Raw genomic sequence first — 26,900 nt, 5'->3', positions numbered from 1 at the left:
CGAATCTCCTCTATCGTCAATCGTTTCAAGTTTCCACCATAGTCGACATAATGGTCTTGAGAGATTGAGCAATGGCTTAGATAATTCTCATTTATGGTTCTGTTTCAGTTGCACATTTTAATTAGATAACATGTTTCGATCACTCTAGGTCATCTTCAGATCTAAGACAAAGTGAAGCTAAATATGTGTGGTCTAATATTTTACAATCAGAAGGAAAGATAAGCATTGAACATAAACGTATAATTTACCTAAGTAGTTGCGTCAGCAACCCGTCTTCTGTACTCAGAACCACATATAAGAGTATTGTGTTTTGCAACTGCGGTCAGCAGGTTAACCACAACTCTGACACTGTTTCAGTTTTATAATTTACTGTTCTAGGCCTATTCTTTTAACATTCGAACAAAGAAACGTTATACAATTTTTATACTTTCGGAGTAGGAACTTGAGACTATAATCCCAAACGTTCACACTTTGAATATCGTCAGATACTATTAAGTTTTCACTACTTTATTTCAACTTTTATAATCTTCTGTTTTATGGCCTTCTACAGTTTTACACATCCCTTCTCGTATCTTAACAGAAGTTTTCTTTTTTTGGATTATTGCTTTTTTGCAATTTTACTGCAAGACCCTCTCTTATTAAACACTTAGCATCCCTTACATTATCCCTCCATTCCCCCTCCCTCCATTTCCTTCCTTACCCTCACTCATTTCCTCTTCGCTTCATTTATAATTTCACTATTTTATGTGGTTTACATTTTACATACCCATAGTCCTGCTCTAATATTGTTTAAACGAGAATTTTTACATAATTACACGTTCTATAATTCTAGCACGACATCTCCTGTTAAACTTATGAGATCGTCACCACCCCCTCCCTGCTTACTTTTATTCCACAAATCAACAAACACCAGTTTCCCTCCCCCTCCCTCCCCGGCCCAATGCCACCAACATATACCTATTTAAAACACTGACCGCAGTTGCAAAACATTGTACCCTGATATGTGGTTCTGAGTAGACAAGGTGGTTTTCTGTTGTATATACTTAGGTAAATTCTACGTTTACGTACAATTCTTGTCTTTTCTATATTCGATGGTACATATTTAATTTTCCTTTGTTTTGGATCCTAAGATGATCCAAAGTCATCAAAACCTGTAATATAATTAAAAATGTGAAACTGAGACGGAACAATGAATAAGAGTTATCTATATTCAAATATTTCTTCTGTTATCAAAGGTTTCTTCGCAGTTACACTCCTTGTATCTGTCCATTCCTCCTCAACTTAACTACCTACTGTAATGTTCCATATCGCAGTGTATACAGCCTTAGAAAACTTTACGTGCTTCTCGTAATTCCTTAGCACTTCAGTATCCCAACTCATTACCCACTGACTCTTTTAGAAGAGTCTCTTCCACTTCAGTCTACACTTCTACATTACTAAATTTTGATGAGGCTAAATCCGATCCTGGGTATTCCTACTTATCCAATATCTGAGTTCAGATTCAGTGCCTAATCACGATGTTATCGACCTGAAATTTTTCTACGGCTTTAGGTCATTTCCCGATACACCTCTTCTTCTTATGATATTTTTTATGTTGTAACCGCTTTTGCCAGTTGAAATTTATTACAGAACTCAATTAGCCTTTGCAATCTTTCATTCCTAATAACGAGACCATGTTCTCTTGTAACTCTGCCTCCTATTTCTCCCCCTTCTATCTCCGTTCCTATCACCAGAGGTTATTAGATTCTATTCTCTACACATCAGATACATTAAATAAGAAAGTATGGATTGAAGGTGCCCATGTACACCTGTAGCGTTGTAGTTCTGGAATATAGCAATTTGTGAACGAAATGGCCTGCCGTAATAGCTAGAGGCTGCCCTATCTCATATCTGTGCAGACATGTGCCTCACGACCAGTTGAAAGTCGGTCTCTAGATTTAAACATTAACCTGGGAGTTTATAAGATACTGTAGCCCTGGTTTTAATGCCCTGAAACATTCCCGTTTCAGAGAAATCTGACTCTTAAGTAAACTGTAGCGACCGGGAACTTGGTCATACCACAACGGAATAAAGAAAGTGGGTTTTAATGTAAGTTAAATCTTGATAACTCGAAACCACAATTTTTTTAACAAATCAGCTCTAAATCCTCGTTATGAGTATATGTGAATTATATCTTACAGGTGTAATTCTTCCAATGCACAGTTACATGCACCCTTTACATACGACACCAAATAAACTGAAATGAGTTTTATGGTCGCTAATTAGCTGCGTCTTCATCGCCGCAAACACAGGCCTTGATGTTCCACTGCGAGACACACTGTTACCTTGCTAGCCGAAAACTTCTCTGGAAAACACTATATCAGCTCCGCCAAATGAAAATTGCAGATTCACCGTCAAATATAAAATGACTGTCCTTAGTTCTCTCATGAACGAGCTTTTCACGGCAGCGCATGTGAGAAGTTAAACAAAGATCAGAGTAATGGAAAATAACTTCGTAAGAGACACAAGTTTGTTGAAAGCAGCATAAGAATTCACATTCTATGCGGGAAAGGAGTAAAAAGCGAATTTTCTTACGTAGAAATGCCCTTCAAGAGTCCACGTGACTTCAAATCACCACTAACACGCACAGAGCCACAGTAACGATCACATATTCACAGTAATTCCCACGAAATTATTTAATCAGAGGAAATGCAGTGTGATGACTATTTGAAAAATCGAATGAACTGAAAACATATATCGATTCCCACGTATTGCAACAAATTTGTGTGACCGAAGAAATTGCTGACATGAAATGCAATTCAAAAGTAATTCACCCGAATAGGTCTGAAAACACGTAACACATAATACACTCATGCTCATAAATTAAGGATAATTGCAGAATGTGGAGCCACACAACATGGCACTACACAGAACTGACGCTAATAATATAGGCACATAGGGATCACACACGACACAGATCTATAAGTTCACGGTAATGGTGATAAGTTGAGAAAACCGTCCCGAAACACATGTGATAGAAAACGCCACTGTTTCTTGCACATGTACACCGACATCAGTATGGGATATGATCACCATGCACACGTACACAGGCCGCACAACGGGTTGGCATACTCTGGATCAGGTGGTCGAGCAGCTGCTGGGTATAGCCTCCATTCTTGAACCAGTACCTGTCGGAGTTCCTGAAGTGTCGTAGGAGTTTGAAGACGTCGAACGAGAGCATCCCAGACGTGCTCAATGCGGTTTAGGTCTGGAGAACAGGCAGGCCACTCCATTCGCCGGATATCTTCTGTTTCAAGGTACTCCTCCACGATGGCATCTCGGTGGGGCAGTGCGTCATCATCCATCAGGAGGAAGGTGGGACCCACTCCAACCCTGAAAAGGCGGACACACTGGTGCAAAATGACGTCCCGATACACCTGTCCTGTTACAGTTCCTCTGTCAAAGACATGCAGGAGAGTACGTACACCAAACATAACCCCATCCCACATTTTCAAACCACGACCTCCATACAGATGCCTTTCAAGGACATTAAGGGGTTGGTATCTGGATCCTGGTTCACGCCAGATGAATACCCGGCGAGAATCACTGTTCAGACTATACCTGGACTCGTCCGTCAACATAACCTGGGACTACTGTTCGGATACCATGTACTTTGTTCTTGACACCAGGCTTTACAGGCTCTCCTGTGACCAGGGGTCAGTGGAATGCACCTTTCAGGTCTCCGGGCGAATAAACCATGTCTGTTCAGTCGTCTGTAGACTGTGTGTCTGGAAACAACTGTTCCAGTGGCTGCAGTAAGGTCCCGAGCAAGGCTACCTGCAGTATTCCGTGACCGTCTGCGGACACTGATTGTGAGATATTGGTCTTCTTGTGGTGTTGTACACTATGGCTGTCCCGTACAGTAGCGCCTGGACACGTTTCCTGTCTGTTGGAAACGTTGCCATAATCTTGAGATCACACTTTGGGAGGGCCCGTGCTACGACCCGCTGTCTTTGACCAGCCTCCACTCGCCCTAGTATTCTACCCCTCATAACGTCATCAATATGTGTTCTTTGAGCCATTTTCAACACACAGTCACCATTACCACGTCTGAAAACGTCTGCACACTTACTCGCTGCACCGTACTCTGACATGTACCAACGCACCTCTGCGTATGTGGATTGCTTCCAGCGCCAAAGTGCGACGACCGTAGGTCAAATACACCGCATGGTCATACCCTGAGGTGATTTAAAGCCGAAAACCGCCCACCAGAGCGTTGTTTCACTCTGTATGAGCAATATTCCTAATTTTTGAGCGTGGTATAATTACATAAAGGCAGCACAAGCAAGGAACGGTGTCAACAGAATGCGATGTCACTCAAAATATATTGAGAACGACTAAATACACCGAACTGTGGTTTTCGCAGTGTTATAGAGAGAAATGTGGTAATTTACCTGACGACCGAAAGTAAATTTTAACTTCGTACTTTTCGTGGACACCGTTCTGCAAACCATAACTGGTATTCAGAGTCTTCGTCAGGGAGCTGCGGATGAAGCGAATTGTAGAAAGAATGAATTACAGGCATGTCGGTATGTATTATTCGCGGTACTCTTCTCTGGCTGATACCTGCACATTCAAGCTGCTTCGTATTGAAATACGCATTGTAAGTTGCCACTGCTAAGATGTCTATAGCATTTCTATCATAAGGTATTGTTGTTTCTCGTTAGAGTATACAAACTGTGGTCTCTCGCCGAACATCCTATTGTCTGCATTCTGGGTGAATATCCCGTACAACGAAGATTAACCAATCTCTGGGTAACAAAGCCTTTTTCTGTCCAAGCGAATGATTATCTCGAGCAATATGGTGCAGCAGACACATCAATTCTTAAACAGGGATGGATCAAATATCCTCCCTGGATGACTGATAGCCCCACTCATACCTCGGACATGACGGAATACAATAAGAGTAGCACTCCGCAAACAGTTACAATCAAAATATTTAACTGCATTTAATCGGATTATCACGGACATATGGTGATATTTACCGATAGGTCAAAGAATAGGGAAAATGTCAGGTGTTCTGTTATCTTTCCAGATTTTTTAACTAAAATATACTTACCAAATTACATTTCGTTGTACTTATACAGAACTGCGAGAGTTTAAGAAGACACTCGAGAACATGAAACTTCTTGGTATATGGACTTTCCTTGTCGCCAAGGACTCTTCAGCAAATGTTCCCAACAGATAGGTAGTCCATACGGTCCAGGACAATATTCACCTCCTGCACCGACAGAAGAGGGAGAGAGAGAGGTGGCCCTCAGCTGAGTTCCTGGTCGCACGGGAATCGACGCGAATAGGATGACAGAGCCAGGTTGTCAGGAAAACGCCACATTTGTCCATAACGTCCCCTACAGGCTGTCGTGTCGTGGGTGACAAAGGGAGTGTTGGGTAAGTGGGAAAAACCGTGGCTGGTATTGGCAAACCACAATCTGCGTACGGTCAAACCAACTATTCGACCATGGTCCACTTCCTTTCGATGTCCGAGATGGGACGAAGTGATCTTCACTCGCATTCGTATCGGACACTGCCCAACGGTGTGAAGATCCACCGGAATGCAAACTTTGCTGCATCCCGTTCACGGTGCACCATGTTTTTACGTTGTATGTTGTGTATGCTGATACGAGGGAAGCTTTTGGTCGACCGAGTTACTTAACCTCAATTTGAGGCGATGACGAAACAACAGCAAGTGAATTGTTGACACTTTGTGTGGCGTGAGAGCTTCTGAGCAGTTTACATAGACGAACATTTCACTGTTTTGAAGTAGCTCATCACGTTAGTTACGCGTTCAGCCAGCCACCTGAATGCCACGCAATATTTTATTAGTACTGTTAACGTGTGACAACGATATGAACAATTATAATGGAAACTATATCTGAAAAGTGGTATCAGTATGGTTTTATGGTAGCTATATGTTCTTCGAATTTCGTTTCAACAAGAGTAACTATTCATACACCAGTGCTACGATCTTGAGACAGGGCGCTAATGACAACACTGTTTCGCGCCCTGCAATTCTGAATACATTCGTCCATCATTCGACAGGCCTACAGTTTCATGGAAATGTTTTCGTAATGTTCGCAATGACAAGTCGTGAGGTTTGGATACGACACACGCACACATACACAGACAAACAGCTGGTCTGTTTAGCGATATTCGTTAGGGCTGGTGCATAAGTTTTTCTTAAGTTTAACCTAGCAGTACAAAGACATTTTACATAATGCGTGTTACGGAGGGGGGGGGGGGTACTTGGTGCCAACCCACAAAACATAAAAAAATACATAATTCGTTAATTATTGTTGAATTATGTGAACAATATACTTTTAAACAGGTACTGATGTATAATCATGCTCCAGAAACTGAGAATATCTTTTAAACACTCTTACCAGTATCAAAGCATTTTGAACAAGGTGTAGCAACGACTTAACGCCCACCACAAAAAAAAATATATATATATATATATATATATATATATATATATATAAATATTTCATATATCGTTCACTGACGCTGAATTTTACTCTAAACAGATTTTTTTAAGAGATACTGATGTGTAAATAAGACCCTGAAACTGCAAAATTCGAAAACGATCTTACTGGGGAAAGTAACATCTACTAATGAGACATGATTTTTTTTGTTAAGTTTAACTGGAAAATTGAAAACCTATATGTCAACTGGTAGAAGAATTCAATAAAAACAATAAATACCTTTTTCAAAATTTTAAACTATAAAAAAAACTGACTAGATTACAATAGTTTCAAAAGGTGGACATTAGGTACCAGCCCCACTTCCACCTTGGTATTGGGGGGCTTAACAAACAGGACAGATATACATAACAGAGAATTTTGTCACAAATAATATAATCTCCTTCACTATTTACTAGAGTCTGCCAACCCTGGGGTAAGTTTTCGATCCCGCGACTGAAGAAACCAGGTGGTGTAGAGATGATGAACTTGTCGAGCCATGTTCGGAGCTTATTCTCATTGGGAAAGGAGGTTCCTTGATGCTTATTCGATGCATACCGGAAAATATGGGAAATGTGGGCGCAACATCAGGTGAATAAGGTAGATGCGGAGTGACTTCTCAACCCAACTCCTGAAGAGTTTCTTGCCAGCGTAGCAAGGTGCAGAAGAGCCCTATCGTGCAGTAATATTGTAACGTCGGAAATGCATATCCTCCAATTTCCATCTATTGTACTATAATTTTTTTCCTTGTTTTGTTACCTGAAGATATGACATTTCTGTGTCTTTATATATTGTAATTGTTTTACTATATATATATATATATATATATATATATATATATATATATATATATATATATATATATATATATCGATGTATAATTGCTTTGTTTTGTAAATATTATTTGTATTTTTACGCTGGGTCTGGCCTGGGGAAAACTATGCTATCGATCGAACGATTACATCGATAGGTCGTATGGGGAACCAAAGTGTTTAGGATCTTTGGTAGTGTTAACTCTGCCGCATGGAGCGCGGGCAGAGAGAGTCTGGCTGCAGTAGGGCGGTGGAGCAGGTGTGTTGTGTGACGCTCCCGCGAGTTGCCGCGCTTTTGGGGTTTGGCAGCATGTAACTGCGCTCGACTTGCTATGGTAGTTTTTGACACAAATTTCCATTAGGTGCACACGGTTTAATTTTTCACTGTCATTAAGGTCGATAAGTGAGTCTTCCTGGTCTTATTTTTGAACTATTCAGGGGGAAGCAATTACTTGTATGCCGCAGCGTCTCTGTTCCATCAGGTGCACAACATTATCTTTTGTAGACACGCGCAGGTTTTTGTACGGAGAGTTGCTGCTTTGCTTTGGCTCAGCCATTTCTTTCTTTTCCTAATGTTAGCACAAAGACACCGTTTCTCGTTACCAGTAACGACACAGGATCACAGGATATGAATGGTCGGTGATGTTCACGAGCTATTTCAAAAAATGGCTCTGAGCACTATGGGACTTAACATCAATGGTCATCAGTCCGCTAGAACTTAGAACTACTTAAACCAAACTAACCTAAGGACGTCACACAACACCCAGCCATCACGAGGCACAGAAAATCCCTGACCCCGCCGGGAATCGAACCCGGGAACCCGGGCGTGGGAAACGAGAACGCTACCGCACGACCACGAGATGCGGGCTCACGAGCTATTTGATGGCGAGCCAGCACAGGTGCACAAACGGCCAGTCACTGATATTTGTGACTTTGGTTCAGCGCATGCGGTACCCACACACCTGGTTGTTGAACCCCATTGCATCAAATTTCGGAACAGTGTGGAATGAATACAGTTAACCATATTCGCCAGCTCTCGCCATGGATTATTGTGGATTAACGCATATAAACGATCTTCATCGACCCACGAAAGTCTTCATGAATGTGGAGAGTCACCAATGTCAGTGTCCTTAAATCTAGAAAAGCATTCTATTGCAGTGCTCTCTGTAAGAGCGTTATCCCTATACACGGCGCTAACCTTTGTGGCTGCCTCCACTGCTGCGAATCGTCTATTGAACTTAAACAGAAGAAATGCTCCGATTTCTCCCTTGGTACTCCATTTTCTAGCATCCACAGCTGCACTCATTATCTCCTAATGACATTATGTAAACTCAGACAGCAACAGTGACCCACAAAAAAAAAGATTATAATCAATAAATAAACCCATAGCAACCGTAATACCAATAAGCTAAACAAAATCGCTGCGAAGTTATGGACCAACCTATCAACTCATACGACTGCCGTATAATTAGTGAACGTCTGCATAGCTCCACGAGGTCGCTACCTCATCGCTACAACAGCACTACACAGACTGATGGGGTTCAACCATACTGGTAAACACGTGAACGGTTAAGTGTTTGCTAACAGCTTGGTACAGCAGTGGAGACGTTTGTTGATCCTGGTCTCCTGACGGAGGGACAGTGGTTTGCGATACTGTTACCTTGTTTGTGTTCCATCGGCTTCCATACATATTTGTGTCTTTAATGTCATCTCCGAAGGCTCCTTCCAGTGACACAGACGGAAGTGTATCGAGTCCCATTAAAGAACAAAAACGAAGTTGGAGTAATAATTCGGCAGCAATTAACATAGAGTATCTCTTTGCCGTATTATCAACTATAATTGACTGTAAGACAAATTCATCATATACCTGCGATTGCCAGTCCTAACTGCCTCACCCTGTATCAAGTACTCAGTTTTCAAGGAATACACTTAATTATTTTACGTCTACTTCTGGTGCTTGGACATTTAACTGTGTCCTGGCTAAGGAAATAATTGTAGTTTCAGTGCTTTACTTTCACGCACATTATTTTCACGGATTTTAGCGAAGTCTAATATTATAGAATAAGATGAGGAATAATGCAGACTCACATCGTTATCCAGAATTTGGCAAGATGGACAGGCCTGTCTGCTTCAGGTGATGGAAATAACGTAATTCTACTGCGCAAACAAAACCACGTACTGCGCTTAATATAAGTGTATCACATTGCCAAAACTGCGGCAGTGACATTCAGAACTTTTTGTTGGAACCCTAATGGAACGTAAATAACGATACAATTCAATGACGAGGTAACACAGTATCAACAAACGTTTAGCTTATAAGAATGTGTAACTTTCTTGGATAGGCGAAAATAATATGATGGAACCGAATACAAAGGTAGGTGTTGTCCTTCAAATAGGTTGCAAACTGAATTTAATTGTGAAGACATTCGGTACTGCGAATCGCAAAAGGTTTCTACATGACATATAAAGATTTTTAATACCTTTACCTTACCCTCTTTTGGTAACTACGGATGAAACTGTGGTGTCATAGAAAGCTCATTTGAACGAAATTGCAACTAGTGGATAATGAATTTTTCTGTGATTCGATTTATCAAATACCATTATATTCAGTACAGTGTGACATGTCTTTGCAATCCCTGGCCGGCTGGTGTGGCCGAGCGGTTCTTGGAGCTACAGCCCGCAACCGCGCGACCGCTACGGTCGCAGGTTCGAATCCTGCCTCGGGCATGGATGTGTGTGATGTCTTTAGGTTAGATACGTTTAAGAAGTACTACGTTCTAGGGGACTGATGACCTCGGCTGTTAAGTCCTATAGTGCTCAGAGCCATTTGAACCAATTTTTTGCAATCGCTGCTCTATGAACTGAATGTGAGAGAGGGAGATAGAGGGGGGGGGGGGAGGGGGGAACACAGCAAGTGAACAACGACCTTCAAATTGATTTCGTTATAAATATAAGAGTTTAATGTAAATGGTTAACATGTATTCAGTAACAATTTAACTGATTTTTAATATCTCCTGACACTTCACAGGTCATGTACTAAATAAAGAAATAGGCATTATCAGCCCAATTAGATGTTACTCTATAGTGGCATATAGTGCTAAAAATTTTAGGAAGCATAATAACGCACAAGTAACAGCTTTTCATAATGTATCTCTTCCAATGCGACTTGTCGTGTATCACAATTTATTTTTGTGTTTCTATGTTAGCCGCTATGGCTACGGCATTTCAAAATCAGGATTCTTGGACCGTTGAGATAAATATCTCATTCCTTTCACGTGCAGCAGTGTTTTGAACAATGAGTTGTTATGGCTGTCGGAAGTGCTTGCTGATCGATCAGCAGACACACAGCAAATCGAAAGCAGGAAAGTAGTCTTTACTCAATGTACCTAATGTTACAACAGCACAGCACTCGGGGTTTGCCAGGACATGATAGTCATTAAGGGAGATACATCCCGTACATTTACTTCCCTATTACCTTTGTACACGATAATCTCGCACTTTATCTTCCCAAGTTTTATTCACGACAATCTTGCGTTCTATCTCTTACTCTAATGACTACGTCACTTTTGTCTCTAACTGGAGAAGCACGCTCATCAATTCTGATCAGACTGATGTACTGTGTCAAAGACATTAATCTGAAATGTAGTGTATTGCATCCATTTTTGTAGCTGTGACGTTCATGTCACGTTTGTATCGATCGTGCTAAAGTTCTCCATATTTTAAATCTTACAATTATCGGCGGTATCAAAAGCCAGTATGCGAAATATAAATAGATTCCAATGTAGCAATATAATATCACTACACTGATATGATGCTAATTATAACAGATGAATTTGGTACAAGACGTCCTTCCTATAACTAGGATACTAACTGCACACCCACTCAACTGCCTACTGAGGAGAGTGTACTTTGTTGGACTTAAAAATTTTATAGCATCCAGAAAGAGCGTAGATTATGTCTCTTAATGTTGAATACCACTTAATCTGCTTCTGGCATTTTCAATTTCGGCATCATTAATTGTTTCAGACATTGGTGGATTAAGTCTCACACATATGTGTACTTCGGTGTAGGGGCAAAAATTATTAGCTTTTTCAGAGATATTTTCAGTCTTGGACGTGAACTGCATGTTATTCTCATAGAATGGTCTTGAGAAATGTTAAATTTTGCTGTAACGAATGAGCTGGCCGTTCGTGTATAGTATTGAATTAATTACGAATAGGAAAAGTAGCATACATGCTCTAACTTACTGGTTTACTTGACACAGAAACAAGTGAAGCACAAGAATTGCACAGCATATGAAACTAACTGTTAATTCCACATCACCAAAATGGTTTAGAAATTAAAATATTTGTCTCCTGTTTGCTACCCGAGAATCATTTGCATCATTAACCATTGATATCCTACTCAAGTACTTACCATTTCATTTGCCGTTGTAAGACACATTTCTCCAAAATATCGTCAGATGCTCTTTCCCTGTTGTTTCTGAAGAAGTTTTCAGTTTATATTTTTTGTGGTCTGTATTGGGGTGGGTGCTCTGTTCAGTAGACATTGTAACGAGAAAGATACGTACATTTACATGACCAATCGTAATTGGTCTGATGCGTAATGCAGTTACCTTTATTGACGATAGGAAATGAAAAAAAATAAATCGATATTTTGTGCAGAAATTGCCTGTGGATACTTGTGACGCGGCAGGCGCCTTATTGATTCACCAATGATTGGGCTTCCCAGTTTGCCACCACTGTCAACAAATGTCCCCGAGTCGAATATTGCGTCAGACTAAAGTAGACCGTGCCCGCCCGGTCGGCCGTGCGGTCTAAAGCCGTCGGCACACGGACCGTGCTGTCGAACGTTAACGTTGAGCGTGCCAAGTTCAACGTGCTGCTGAACGCTCAGGAACGATGCGACTTACGCACACGGTACGTGGGCCCCAACGTGGTATACGCGATCGCAACGCACTCCAGTGGCAGTTGAGGGATATTTCTAGTTCGTAAATCACACTATTTACTCAACGGTCGCGCGTAAAATTCCCACGTTAGCTCTATTAAAACGCTCATTTCCTCCATCGTCCACGAAACGGAAAGTACCATGTCCAATCAATAAGGACACAGGCTTATAAAACGTCCATTACAAACAGTGCGTTACAAATTTGAAATACTTCTCCGCATACGATAGACATTATTTCATTATTTCCACATTTTAGCACAACCCCAAGGTCAGTGTTACTTGATCACTGTTCCTACCCAGTAGCAGAATCTCTGCAACATGTGAATTACGAAACGTAAAAGAAAAAGGAGCAAAATATCTTTATACAAGTAGCGCAAGCTATCCTGTAGATTAAGCCAATCGAACAGTCACCCCTCAAAAAAAGGTGAACTTATATTTACATAACATCAAGTATTATAGTATATACTTATATTAAACTAATAATAAAGTATCAGAACCTAATAAAAACGCGAATGTTGGGAAAAAATTTTTTGAGATGTCAGGACGCGATCTACCGCCCCTCGTATTATTTCAGTTGTGGACAGTGACGCTACTCATTACGCTAATGCAACATTACATCTCTTGAACCTAAGCATATGATTTGACTCCTTGCTGAAAATTTTAATCGTAGATATGTTACTGATTGAAATTTAATTATAACAAATTGTACCAAGAACAATGCGTTTAGGGTGGAACTTCAGTGTGTCGTTGCCTTCAAATAGCCTACTCTCATAATACGCAAGTTACAATAATTCTTTTGCCACGAATATGATGTTTCTCATTATTTTATTGGAACGAATCGCACAGGTAACAACGGGTTTTGCAGTAATTTTCAATTTGCTGGTGCTCAGAAACGGCATATATACATATAGGCTTGAAATGAATTCCAATATGGCGCCTCACAACTCTGTACTCAAGGGAAACGGCGAGCTTGTGACGTTGGTGGTGTTGTGTCATCTCATTGGTCAACGCTCAGACGCACGCTCAGAATATCTGACATGCCAGATATTGCTGTGCACGTTCGGAAAGACTCCAGAACGTGCTGTTCCACGCTATGATGTCAGAAACTCGGCACGCTCAACGCTCAACGTTCGGATGCACGGTCCGTGTGCCGACGGCTTAACGCACGGCTTTCCGCGCGGAAAGGAGCGCCTGGTCCCCGGCACGAAACCGCCCGGCGGATTTGTGTCGAGGTCCAGGGAACCGGCCAGTTTCTGGATGGTTTTTAGGCGGTTTTCCATATGCCTCGGCGAATGAGGGCTAGTTCCCCTTATTCCGCCTCAGTTACACTATGTCGGCGATTGCTGCGCAAACAAGTTCTCCACGTACGCGTACACCACCGTTACCCTACCACGCAAACGTAGGGGTTACACTCGTCTGGTGTGAGATGTTTCCTGGGGAGTCCACCGGGGGCCGAACCCCACAATAACCCTGGGTTCGGTGTGGGGCGGCGGAGGGGTGAAGTGGACTGCGGAGTCGTCTTGGGGTTGCGGACCACTGCGGCTGCGGCGGGGACGGAGCCTCTCCGTCGTTTCTAGGTCCCCGGTTACAATACAATACATACATACAAACAAGGTAGCACCGATCTGTCGGCTGTATACACAAATTTTTATTCAGGAAACATCTAGCTCTGTTTTGAAACGGAAGGCAGAGAGATGCTTTCCGTTGCCACTTAACGTATCATTGTTAACTCCACGTGCACAGAACAAAAGCAAAGTTGGAAACACAGACAGACACACTAGAGAGGAGATACCTCACGTCTCGCAGAAAGAACCTAATGTATATGGACGCTTGTCGACAAAAATACACTTCTCATCTTCAACTATAATTAGCTTTCTTTGCTGTATATGTAATACATTGCTTTCGAAGCAAGATAAAAATTTTGGGAACTCTAGAAATTATTTCAACCCCTTCAATAAAATTAATACCCTTGCTAAATGATTAGGCTGTAGATTGTTGTAAAGAAAGTGAGTATACGAGGCAATGTAAGGGTATGAAAAGACAAACTGCCTATTGGCTTCTGTCTCGGGTTCTTCGGCCGACGTTCATCTAATGATTTTTCTGACGTTTCGCCAGCACGAGTGGCTGGCATTGTCAAAGCTTCACCCTCCATTGCCGGTGGTGAACTGGAGCCGAGCTCGCGGCCGCAGACTATATGTACCTGGCGCGCCAACGTCCGAGGGCTTCTCCGCGGTCATTTCCGGTGCGGTTCTCCTCTTGCTACCTGCGACGGTCGTTCGCTGCAGTACGGGAAGCCAGGATCCATTTACCTTAAGGCTTTCCTCTTTCTTGTTGAAACTGTTCGCGTGTTTTTGGATTTCTACAGCTTCTCTGAACAAGCGCGTGTGATAGTGCTTCTCTACAGCCAGAACTTCCGTGTCGGCGAATTTTATTACGTGGTCGGTCTCATTCAGTGCGTGCTCTGCCACGGCCGATTTCTCCACCTGCCCCAACCTGCAATGTCACAGGTGGAGAAATCGGCCGTGGCAGAGCACACACTGAATGAGACCGACCACGTAATAAAATTCGCCGACACGGAAGTTCTGGCTGTAGAGAAGCACTATCACACGCGCTTGTTCAGAGAAGCTGTAGAAATCCAAAAACACGCGAACAGTTTCAACAAGAAAGAGGAAAGCCTTAAGGTAAACGGATCCAGGCTTCCCGTACTGCAGCGAACGACCGTCGCAGGTAGCAAGAGGAGAACCGCACCGGAAATGACCGCGGAGAAGCCCTCGGACGTTGGCGCGCCAGGTACATATAGTCTGCGGCCGCGAGCCGGCCTCCAGTTCACCACCGTCAATGGAGGGTGAAGCTTTGACAATGCCAGCCACTCGTGCTGGCGAAACGTCAGAAAAATCATTAGATGAACGTCGGCCGAAGAACCCGAGGCAGAAGCCAATAGGCAGTTTGTCAACAAGTGGCCACGAAAGCCTCAACAATTTGGTATGAAAAGAGTTAGATCTGTAGATACGACGTTCACAATGCATCTTTTTGCCTTTCATGTTTGCTATTTGAAAACAGTGATATATGGAGCACAAGGGGTGTTGAAGATCTAGGTCACGGTAATTCATTAATAAAAAAAAAAAACATAGCAGAAATCACAAACAGATAAACAACATAGTTAATCTTAGTGCATTAGGTAAATCTAATATCTGAGCAATATTAAAGTGCACCAATCATGATGACATAATGAAAAACAATCTGCTTATTTTTGTAATATTTTTGCATACTGATAAAAGTTTGAGTAAGTCATCATTGTAAATACGACAGATACAGTTGATTCCAATGGTTAATTATTTTTTTGGCTGTCGGAAGCAAGCATTATACGGCACATTGCCAAGGCTTGTCACTGCGACTCTGTCTCGAGAGGTCAGTTCTATTCTTTGGGACACCAGAACGACATCGGCGGAGTGACTTAAAAGTAGTCCACGCTTGTGTGTCGTCATGTGGTAGTCCAATTACCGTTCATATTTCCAGATGCTGTATTTCAACAGACTTGCTCGACCGAAATGCTGACGCAGCCAGTTTCTTAGTTGTCTTAAGGGGACCACACCGTGGTTAAAAAAAATGGCTCTGAGCACTATGGGACTCAACTTCTGAGGTCATCAGTTCCCTAGAACTTAGAAATACTTAAAGCTAACTAACCTAAGGAAATCACACACATCCATGCCCGAGGCAGGATTTGAACCTGCGACCGTATCGGTCGCGCGGTTCCAGACTGTAGCGCCTAGAACCTCTCGGTCACTCAGGCCGGTACAATGTGGTTCAGATCGAAAAAAATCGATTTCCGTTTATCATCATATTTCGATAGTATAAGGTTTTATTTAAGTACTCAGAAAAGGATTTAGCTGAAAAAAAAATTGTTTCGACTATTTAAAGAGCATTTTCCTACCACGTGTGTTTATGGGCCACGCCCGCTTTTCTGTCACCCACTTTTCTGCACATATTTTAGATCTTTATATCCCCTGCACTTTTTTTACTCCCGAGTGTGTTGATTATTCTTGGAATGCAACAGTCGGTATTATTTTGTTTCTACTGTTTGTAAACATCACGCTTTCAAACTGGCGGTTAGTTTCCTTCAAGTGTGATTGCGAGTAGTTGATATAGAAAACTTGCAGGTATACTATGGGCAGGCAATTAGGAGAAATAAAGAAAATCTGGGGGCAATGAAGAGAGGCAATGTTTGGGCCATATTCATCCATAAGTCCTCTACTGATTATAAGCCATGTCATGGATTGTGCCCATCAGGAGAAAATTCGCGGTGCAAATACAATAGGGCTCAGGCAACTCGATAATCTTATTCTCACCAGCATTCACTTCCTGTAGCTGTTATTACAGCAATTAAACCTATTTTCAGAGGCTTTGCTCATCCTGACCTTCTAAGGAAATGTCTGCATGGGTAGACACAGAACCCAGATGAATGTTTCAACAGCATAATTTGGAACCGCCTTCCCAAAACTGTACTTTTAGGCATGCATACAACGAAACTAGGAGTTCATAATGCTGTTATTACATTAAGTTGTGGTAATATTGGAAAGTGTTGGGTACTGAAAAAGATGGGAATTAATCCTGGTGAAAATATGATGACTGGGCTGCAACATTGCGATAAAAGGAGGGTAGCCGATGCAGACAGGTCAGCATCTAATATGGCCAAGGAAGCAAGACAAACATCTAGGAAGGTGAAAAAGAAGCTGGAGAACCTGCTAGAGGCCAACGAAGGGCCATCATATGCAGCAGGACAGTTTTTATTAACTGGAAGTAACAAATTTCAAAAGTTTTTTCTTTAAAGTCAAATTCCCGCGCACTAAAATTTTCAGTACATATGCCCAATTATATCAGAAACTACCGTAGATAAATGAATGAAACTTTCAGAGACTCTGCGTAACCTAACAAGCCACCTCAGGTACTACATTCATTAATATTCTCCCATTAGGAAGTTCACAAAAATATTTTCTGGAAGAAAAACTTACAATTTTTTGTTAATAAATTGAAAAAAGGGTTTATTAAAAGCTATAAAATGGATAAAGTAGATTTTAGTACAGTGGACTCTATTAACATCATATAACACACAGTAAAAGTATTAAGGTCCTGGATCAAATAGTTTTTTCAGAAATGGGTCATATACAAGCCTAAATTAACATGAATTAGATAGGCAGGGTGTGGTCCTCTTAAGTAAACGGTTTCCCGACTACAATCGTAATGAAGCCTTTGGCGCTGTTGGCATGGTCTCCTCCTTTACTGTTGCTGTTTCACGTAGGTGATCGGGAGGAGTGGCTCCAGGGAAACACCGTAGCTTCTTCAGAATAGTGGGTCGCTGTTGCACGAAGTAGCTGGCATACGTAACACATGAAGGCAAAAGGTATCTATTTTAGGTGACAAATATTACAATAATTATTTACACTGTAAGTTAGCTACTAGTCGTTGCACCACGTGTTAATTGTCTGTATATACAGGGTGTTTCAAAAATGACCGGTATATTTGAAACGGCAATAAAAACTAAACGAGCAGTGATAGAAATACACCGTTTGTTGCAATATGCTTGGGACAACAGTACATTTTCAGGCGGACAAACTTTCGAAATTACAGTAGTTACAATTTTCAACAACAGATGGCGCTGCAAGTGATGTGAAAGATATAGAAGACAACGCAGTCTGTGGGTGCGCCATTCTGTACGTCGTAAGCGTGTGCTGTTCACAACGTGCAAGTGTGCTGTAGACAACATGGTTTATTCCTTAGAACAGAGGATTTTTCTGGTGTTGGAATTCCACCGCCTAGAACACAGTGTTGTTGCAACAAGACGAAGTTTTCAACGGAGGTTTAATGTAACCAAAGGACCGAAAAGCGATACAATAAAGGATCTGTTTGAAAAATTTCAACGGACTGGGAACGTGACGGATGAACGTGCTGGAAAGGTAGGGCGACCGCGTACGGCAACCACAGAGGGCAACGCGCAGCTAGTGCAGCAGGTGATCCAACAGCGGCCTCGGGTTTCCGTTCGCCGTGTTGCAGCTGCGGTCCAAATGACGCCAACGTCCACGTATCGTCTCATGCGCCAGAGTTTACACCTCTATCCATACAAAATTCAAACGCGGCAACCCCTCAGCGCCGCTACCATTGCTGCACGAGAGACATTCGCTAACGATATAGTGCACAGGATTGATGACGGCGATATGCATGTGGGCAGCATTTGGTTTACTGACGAAGCTTATTTTTACCTGGACGGCTTCGTCAATAAACAGAACTGGCGCATATGGGGAACCGAAAAGCCCCATGTTGCAGTCCCATCGTCCCTGCATCCTCAAAAAGTACTGGTCTGGGCCGCCATGTCTTCCAAAGGAATCATTGGCCCATTTTTCAGATCCGAAACGATTACTGCATCACGCTATCTGGACATTCTTCGTGAATTTGTGGCGGTACAAACTGCCTTAGACGACACTGCGAACACCTCGTGGTTTAAGCAAGATGGTGCCCGGCCACATCGCACGGCCGACGTCTTTAATTTCCTGAATGAATATTTCGATGATCGTGTGATTGCTTTGGGCTATCCTAAACATACAGGAGGCGGCGTGGATTGGCCTCCCTATTCGCCAGACATCAACCCCTGTGACTTCTTTCTGTGGGGACACTTGAAAGACCAGGTGTACCGCCAGAATCCAGAAATAATTGAACAGCTGAAGCAGTGCATCTCATCTGCATGTGAAGCCATTCCGCCAGACACGTTATCAAAGGTTTCGAGTAATTTCATTCAGAGACTACGCCATATTATTGCTACGCATGGTGGATAAGTGGAAAATATCGTACTATAGAGTTTCCCAGACCGCAGCGCCATCTGTTGTTGAAAATTGTAACTACTGTAATTTCGAAAGTTTGTCTGCCTGAAAATGTACTGTTGTCCCAAGCATATTGCAACAAACGGTGTATTTCTATCGCTGCTCGTTTAGTTTTTATTGCCGTTTCAAATATACCGGTCATTTTTGAAACACCCTGTATCAGATTTCTCAATAAATTTCTGAAGCTACAACATCTACATCTATATTTCACAAGCGTTGTAATGGGTGCTTATGGCATTACAATCATTTCCACCCATGTGTTACGCGACCGTTTTTCCCAAAACTGGCGCACAGCTAGTATAAGACCACAGTTAAAAAAGAGTAAACGTATCCTAATAATTAATCCAGAGAGATTAATGACATGTACATCAGTACAAGAGATTGCAAGTAAGTACCGAACCTAGTCTACATTATTATACGTAACTCCATGGTTTATCTAAATAAGAGGCTACAAACTAGTGAATGAACATCAGGTCATGTAGTTCCACAGTGAGGAACACATTTCCCCATGAGAGATCCCGAAAAGTACTAGCCGGCAGCTGCACAGGTCAACACCACTGCCTTGTATGAAGAAAGGGAGTTGGGCGCCGGTCTCAGAAGTCACGATATTGATACCATCTCCTACAGTGTAGGGCTACCAGCAGAATCTGTTTTACAGCTTGAAGACAGAACGAAGAGAGATGCCGTTTTTGGCGACGTCTGGTTAGACGCTCTTGTAAATAAAACGTAAAGAACATGGCAGCCCTCAAAATACTCTGCAAGCAGGAGATAAGGTGGAATAAGAACCCACGGTCAGGCCACCTTTGAGGGCGTGGGACACCGCCGGGCCTAGTCACTGCAAAAACCGAACGTTTAACACAATGTAAGAGGTGCTAGTACTGGATAACATAAATAAATTACTTATTACAAACAGACAAACGGCTGTACTGTCGAGATCCCACGGCACTGGTCATAGTAAATGACAGAAAGACAGAGCTGAATGCAGTTTTCAGCACTAAACGTTAGGAAATATTTCACTAGTTAACCGCATGAAATGAGAGTCACTGAGGGAACCAGTTTCTTTTGAGGCAGTCTTTTACTGGTTGGCGCTCGAAATATCCACAGCTTAGCCAATTACATTGACGTAAAGAACGAAAACGCGAAAACCCGAATCTTCCATTTCGGAAGCGGACGAAATAAAATCACTTCTCAGCCACTGCTGTTCTTCGTCAGTGTCCGCTTCCGCCCCCGCCATGCTTAGTCTAGTTATCTCATCAGTTGAGCATCCAGATGCCTCTTCGAGGAAATGAACTGGATTTCTTACAAATATCTAGGACTAAGTTGAACTTAGCCCTCAAACAAGCTATTGGTGCGAAGCCGATGACTGATTTTGCTGCCACTTCAGCCTCCATCTGAGGATCAACATGACAGCGAGACAAATCGTAGGGACAGTCAAATTATTTCTGCTGAGACTTGCTTATAAATCTTTACTATCAATATGCTTTCTATTCTGACCACAGATGCAAACACACGTCCTTCTATACCGCTACCTGTCCAAAAAAAAAAAAAAAAAAAAAAAAAAAAACGTTTCCGCAGTCACGCTAATTTTTGATATCACGAATGAAGATTTGCTAAGATAACTGTCTGATATCGTGTATGTTTTTCAGATGACTTAATGTGCGCTTCAATGTAATAAACTGAGTTAATTGTCTTTCTTGTTTAATCTCGCAGGTGTCGAATTCCCTATCCATTACTTCGTGGTTTACTTACGCCGGATCGACAGGGCCCTCTTACATAGCTTAAAAGCTATGTTTTTAATATTATCCTGTGCACAATCAAAGATACTTATTACTTATGTCATTACCTATAATATTGGCACTAGAGCATATGCCAACTACTGTCACTTAACCCTTCCTCTTTTTAACAATCTTACTTTGGTCGTGTTCTATTTCATTATTTTTTATAACTGTAATGCCTTTTATACGTTATAAGCTCATCGCAGACTTCAACTACTGTGTCCTCCTTTATATTACGTTGTTCAATTAATTATTGAAAACTAGTGAAAGCCGACACAGCGACATCTGGTGAACTTACAACACATACATCTTGTGGCTACAGTATGGCAGCTTGTTTTGAACAATACTGCTACTGACAACATGATTCGTGCATATGATGTCATTTACGTATATTTGACGATGCTGAGGCTAATGCTGCATTTAACATTTGACGTTGCCACTATGGCTGCAGTACATTAGAACTTTGTTTTTATGAAACAGGTATGCCTCTTCATACTTAAAGCGCAAAAATGCATATACGAGGGTCACTCCAAAAGAAATCCACACTATATTTTTAAGATCCATCTTTAATTCCATATATTTGAAAGTTTTACGGTGAGTTGATACATCCTTTAGGAACAGTATTTTCATTTCTCCACATAATTTCCATCCCTCTTAACTGCCTTACGCCATCTTGGAACCAGCGCCTGTATACCCGCGAGGTAAAATTCGGGACCAACCTGTTGGAGCCACTGTTTGGTAGCGTGCACAAGGGAGTCATCATCTTCAAACCATGTTCCACGAAGAGAGTCTTTCAGTTTCCCAAAGAGATGATAGTCACATGTAGCCAGGTCCGGACTGTTAGGTGGGTGTTTCAGTGTTGTCCATCAGAGTTTTGTGATCGCGTCCATGGTTTTTTGACTGACATGTGGCAGTGCATTGTCGTGCAAGAGTAAAATATCCTGCGTTTGCCGATGTGGTCGAACACTTCCTTCCCCTATCACAACGTAGCGTGGTAATTCGTTCACTGTGATGCGTCTGTCAGCAGTCACCAATTCATTAACACTCTGCACATTGTCTGGAGTGTGTGCAGTACGAGGCCTGCCGCTGCGAGGACAATCCTCAATATTTCCGTACCCGCTTTCACCACGTAACCTGCTTGCCCACCGACTAACTGTACTGCGATCGACAGCAGCATCTCCATACACCTTTTTCAACCTCTTGTGGATGTTTCCCACTGTCTCGTTTTCACAGCATAGGAATTATATGGCAGCATGTTGCTTCTAAAGAACGTCAAGTCTAGCAGCGATCTTGAAGACATGCTGTGACGGCGCCACTCACGGGATCAGATTGAACTAAGTTTGAAAACAAGCGGGAAGCATGTACCTACACACTGTCAAACTTTCACACATGCAGAATGAAAACTGTATTTTTACAAAAATAGCGTGCATTTCTTTTGGAGTGACCCTCGTATTTTATAGTAGCACTTTGCATTATGGTCTATGTCTTGTTTATAACCTGTAGACAATCTGCTAGTGTATTTATGTTTTTCCCATTCTTTGCTGCAGATCTGATGATGGTCATTATAGACCGAAACCGGTTTGTGACCATAGAGGTAAATTAAAGGAATCTTAAAAGATAATACATCACCGTTCGCTAGCACATGGGATAAGACATCGTTAGAAATCTCCGTATAACATCAAATTTCTTCGTTTTTCTAGTTAATCATTAAGTGACAGAAATATATGGGGAAAAGAAGTACATTGCCTGACTCTTCTTGGAAATTTCAACAGGACACCTCTCAATGATGCTCTGCTTGTTTCTTGTAGCGTCCTCCACTAGAGTGGGTTGAGCATCACCGTAACGCTCTCACGCCGAGTAAACAATTCGATGACAAGGTGGGCCACACTTCGCTTTTGGCGGCTCTACAAGACAGCAGCAAGTGAGCCGCCATACTAAGCGAAAGTTGACGTGTGGCGGTGAGAGCGGGTTTTGGCCGGTTGGTTACCGTTAATCGTACACCGAGTGACCTGAATGATTTTCGGGATGTGCTGTGTGGCTGTGGCTGGTGAAACGCCTTACTCTGAGTTTCATGCAGTTTAATGCCAATTGCCTCTGCTGGGAATGTTCGTCTATTATCCCACCCAGCTACTGTATGGAGACACGAATTGTTTCGGTGAGCATTTCCGCTGCATGTACAGCACTGTACCGTGTCTCTCCAGTGCTTGAGTGGTGTGCTGGCGTGGGACTCAGTTTTTAGACTGCCTGTAAATTCTGCAGCAGTATGTTCTTGAACTGTACGATACGAAGTGCCATAAATTTAAATGGGTAATAATTCCAGCAGTGTTTACGGTCTGCCGGAAGTTGTCAGTTTGGGTAAATGCAATGCGAGAAATATGCATGGTAGCCTTCACGTGTTTTGTATTTCGTCACCCACGTTTAAATTTAAATTGAGGCTATGCTGATGAGTGAACTTTCTTGCAAGGGACCCTTTGAGTGCAAGGTCGCATAAGGCCCATGATGTTTACGACATTCGACGCCCCACATGTTGTCTACCATGCAAACACGATATTGGCTGTTAATGGCAACAGGCAACGGGAGTGGAGGTATCCAGTGGTGCACAGAGCCTGAGGTTATGGATCGTAGTTGAACTGCTTGGTCGACGAGTAACTTACAACAGAGCTACAAGGGAAGTGGTGTTGATACAAAGCAGAACTATGGCAACGATAAACAAACATTGCGTAATATCTACAACAACAGTTTCCCGAAGTTGACATTTCGCCAAAAAGGAACCCACCGAATTTCACAGAGTGAGAAAGAATTGGCAGATGAAATATTAGCGTTGTGGAATGTGTGATGTTGTATACGCTTGACTGTGCGGACAATGTACATTAGGAGTACAATAATGACGATACGTGCTTAACAAGTGAAAGAGGTACTGAGACAGGTGTTTGACCATAGAGTCCATCATCCTTGTCGAACAGTGAAACGTAGCCCAAAGAATGGGTACTAAACATAATTACGTACATATAAGATCATCCGCAGCATTGTAAAAAACATCTATGAACAGATTTCGAATAATTCCGCACCAATGTGACCGTTTATTGCATAATAAAAACTACGGATTTTCAAAGTAGAGCAAGGCGAACTTGTTACAAAAAGTGGCGTCAGCACGTTTGAAGGATGCTAAATACAATTTACACGATGTGCACGACAATGGCCTACTACGTTGTGCACATCAAACTGCACGCAACATTTTTCAACAGAAGCAGTGAATGGTTGAATAACTTGAAACAGTGCTACATAACTTCAAGAAGGAAGTTAACGAAACTTCATACATAGCGTCAACTTCACGTGCACATTAAATTGCGGAATCGACAGGAAATTTGTAGATAAGATAAACACACTTACTGTATCGTTCAGTAAGGAATTTCTTTTCAGTTGGGATCTTTCGGGATTTGAAGAGGAAATGTATTTCGAAGGTACCCAGTAAATTAGAAGTAATACGTTCAAATGGCTCTGAGCACTATGGGACTTAACTTCTGAGGTCATCAGTCCCCCAGAACGTAGAACTACTTAGACCTAACTAACCTAAGGACATCACACACATCCATGCACGAAGCAGGATTCGAACCTGCGACCGTAGCGGTCGTGCGGTTCCAGACTTTAGCGCCTAGAACCACGCGGCCACCTCGGCCGGCAAGTAACAAGAGACTTGTATCATGATAAACCCTGATCAATACCTTAACGCTTTCGTGTAAAATTATGCCAGCTGTTAATCTGAATGGTAAAATGGCTGGAGAGTTATTTATTGTGCTGCTAGAAGTAGGAGGTGCTTTGGCCCTGCTCGTGTGTGTGATTTGCAGGGGCAGTAACGAAAACTTACCTCACAGACAGCATGTGACGTCGCGAGTTAATGCGCGATAACATTAGTTGCCATACAGCTCGCAGTATTAGAGCCGGAGGCTGTCAAAGAAAGCGCTACTTGCGTCTTTGCCAATGAGTTATGTACACCTGCTACTACGGCAGCCTAAGAACGGCTCCTCTGTCACTTCTTAGCGACCGTACATTCACCAGCTATAAGTACCTAAATAAATGATATTAAACATTATTCAATCACATTCCAAATCGGTACACTATCTTTTGACATTCAGGAGAAGATTGTATCCAAATTTCAGCTTTATAACTATCCTAGTTTCAGAGATAGAAAAAATTGCTAAAAAAGTCAAAAACGAACACTTAGGAAACGAAATTCAGTTAGGAAATATAATACTTTATTGTTTGGTATTATCTAAACACATAAACTGAACTCTCAGTGTGCAGAATTAATTAACTGAGTTTTTCAAATCAAAACTTTAATTATTTTTTTCTTTTCGTAATATAAAAATCAGACAAAATTAATATTAGTTTCTAAGATTGTTGTGGGAGTATATGTGAGTGAATGAGAGAGTGCACGTGGGACATTCGTCAACTTTTAATGTTGCGTTATATACCGTCCTAAGTAACCTGCAAGAGCTACACAATCCTGGCGTGGGAAAATGTTCATGGGGAATTTACCAACTTTGCTGATGACGTTTGTCTGGGTGTGATTGCTATTGTAACAGAGCATCCAGAGAGTCAGCTGGTATCATCTGCATCTAAATGATATTTCCAGATTTATTGCCTTTTCGTTTTCCTTCATTGAACATTACTTTAATATTTGCATGTCAGATTGACGTAAATGCGTCTGAGTATAAGTATTGGTGCTGACCAGTTTTGGCGGGAATTTGATCATGAGCGAGCATTCTGATTGGCAGCGAGTATGGTCAGCCAATCAGAATTCAGACGGTTCCCGCTCATTACCTGATAGTTATACTGGGAGTGAGTTCACAAGAAGGGAGTCGCTCGCTAGCTTTGAACGCGGATGGTCAGGTTACTAGTGTGAGTCAAAATAATGTGTAAAATGAAGGAATAATTGATTTCCTCGCGTTTGATACGTGTCGTGACTAACGCTGATGTAGTTATGGACAGTTTTGTGAAGTTTGGAAGTCTTAGAACTGTTTTTGTTGGAATGACATCCGCGTGTGATAATTTGGCCTTTGTAGTATCCACGTGGCATGTTTCAGTATTCAACCACCGAGCATTTTTGGCGAGCAATTTCTTTTTTGAAATCCACCAGAAGGACCGAATGTAAGTGGCGGAATTAATGACTGTGGAAACGTTGTTTAACTCGGGTCGGATTTAGAAAAATTTCTGGCGGCTGTGCATGCGAAATGAGTGTATGAATAGTGAACTTGACAAAAGTAACCAATAGTTTAAACGTGGACTGAATAGTACCGTTTCTTTGGTTATAAAAACAAATAAACATTTTTGCGTGGAAATTTCGACCATTATTTTCCACAAGACAATCCATTATCTTACCGACCGATAAATTTTTTATTGACAGTTTTTCTACAGAACTTTTTCCCATTACTAGAGTTGCGCGGCGTCAGTAATTGTAGATATTAGATGGTGTTTTTTATCAACGCTGCTTTTACATCATCTTGTAAGTATCTACTTTCCGAGTGAAGGGACATAGAGCATACGCTCTTCTGAGGTAGGTGAATTTCTAATTCGTAGCCTGCACACGGAGTCTCAAAACCCGCCACGCCGCAAGCAAGAGTGGGAAAATGGGCGTAAGAGGACTAAAAGTATGGCATGGGTATTGCTTTTGTCAACAGCTGATCAAAATAACTTGCTTTTGCTGGTCTGTGTATTAAAATCATACTCCTTTATAGAAAACTATCGCTCATGAAAAGTGTGTGACATTGCGGTTCATACAACATGGAACCACTCGTCGGATTCAGCCCCTCGATGTTTCGTTTTACAGTACTTGTGAAACGTATTATCGTACTACCTGCACCTACACTTTAAAAGATAACGAGTTTAGCAGTAAGCTCCACGACAGACAGGCTTACGAAAGATTGAACTTGGAACATCCCAAACAAGGGATTCCTCATCAGAATGATGGAAGAACACTCAAGAATAGGTCAACATCCCTGT

The 26,900-nt window shown here is 41.9% G+C and overlaps 1 protein-coding gene across 1 annotated transcript in view; it reads left to right on the top strand.

Annotated features, from left to right (window-relative positions):
* The window catches only part of LOC126195241 (lachesin-like), a 321,469-nt gene that overhangs the window by 208,119 nt on the left and 86,450 nt on the right, over nucleotides 1-26,900 (top strand). The gene's annotated exons all lie outside the window — the stretch shown is intronic.

This window comes from Schistocerca nitens, chromosome 7, assembly GCF_023898315.1.
Source record: "Schistocerca nitens isolate TAMUIC-IGC-003100 chromosome 7, iqSchNite1.1, whole genome shotgun sequence".
Classification (NCBI taxonomy): domain Eukaryota; kingdom Metazoa; phylum Arthropoda; class Insecta; order Orthoptera; family Acrididae; genus Schistocerca; species Schistocerca nitens.
Note: the sequence above shows the minus strand (reverse complement) of the source record. Positions and strands in the feature narration are given on the sequence as shown.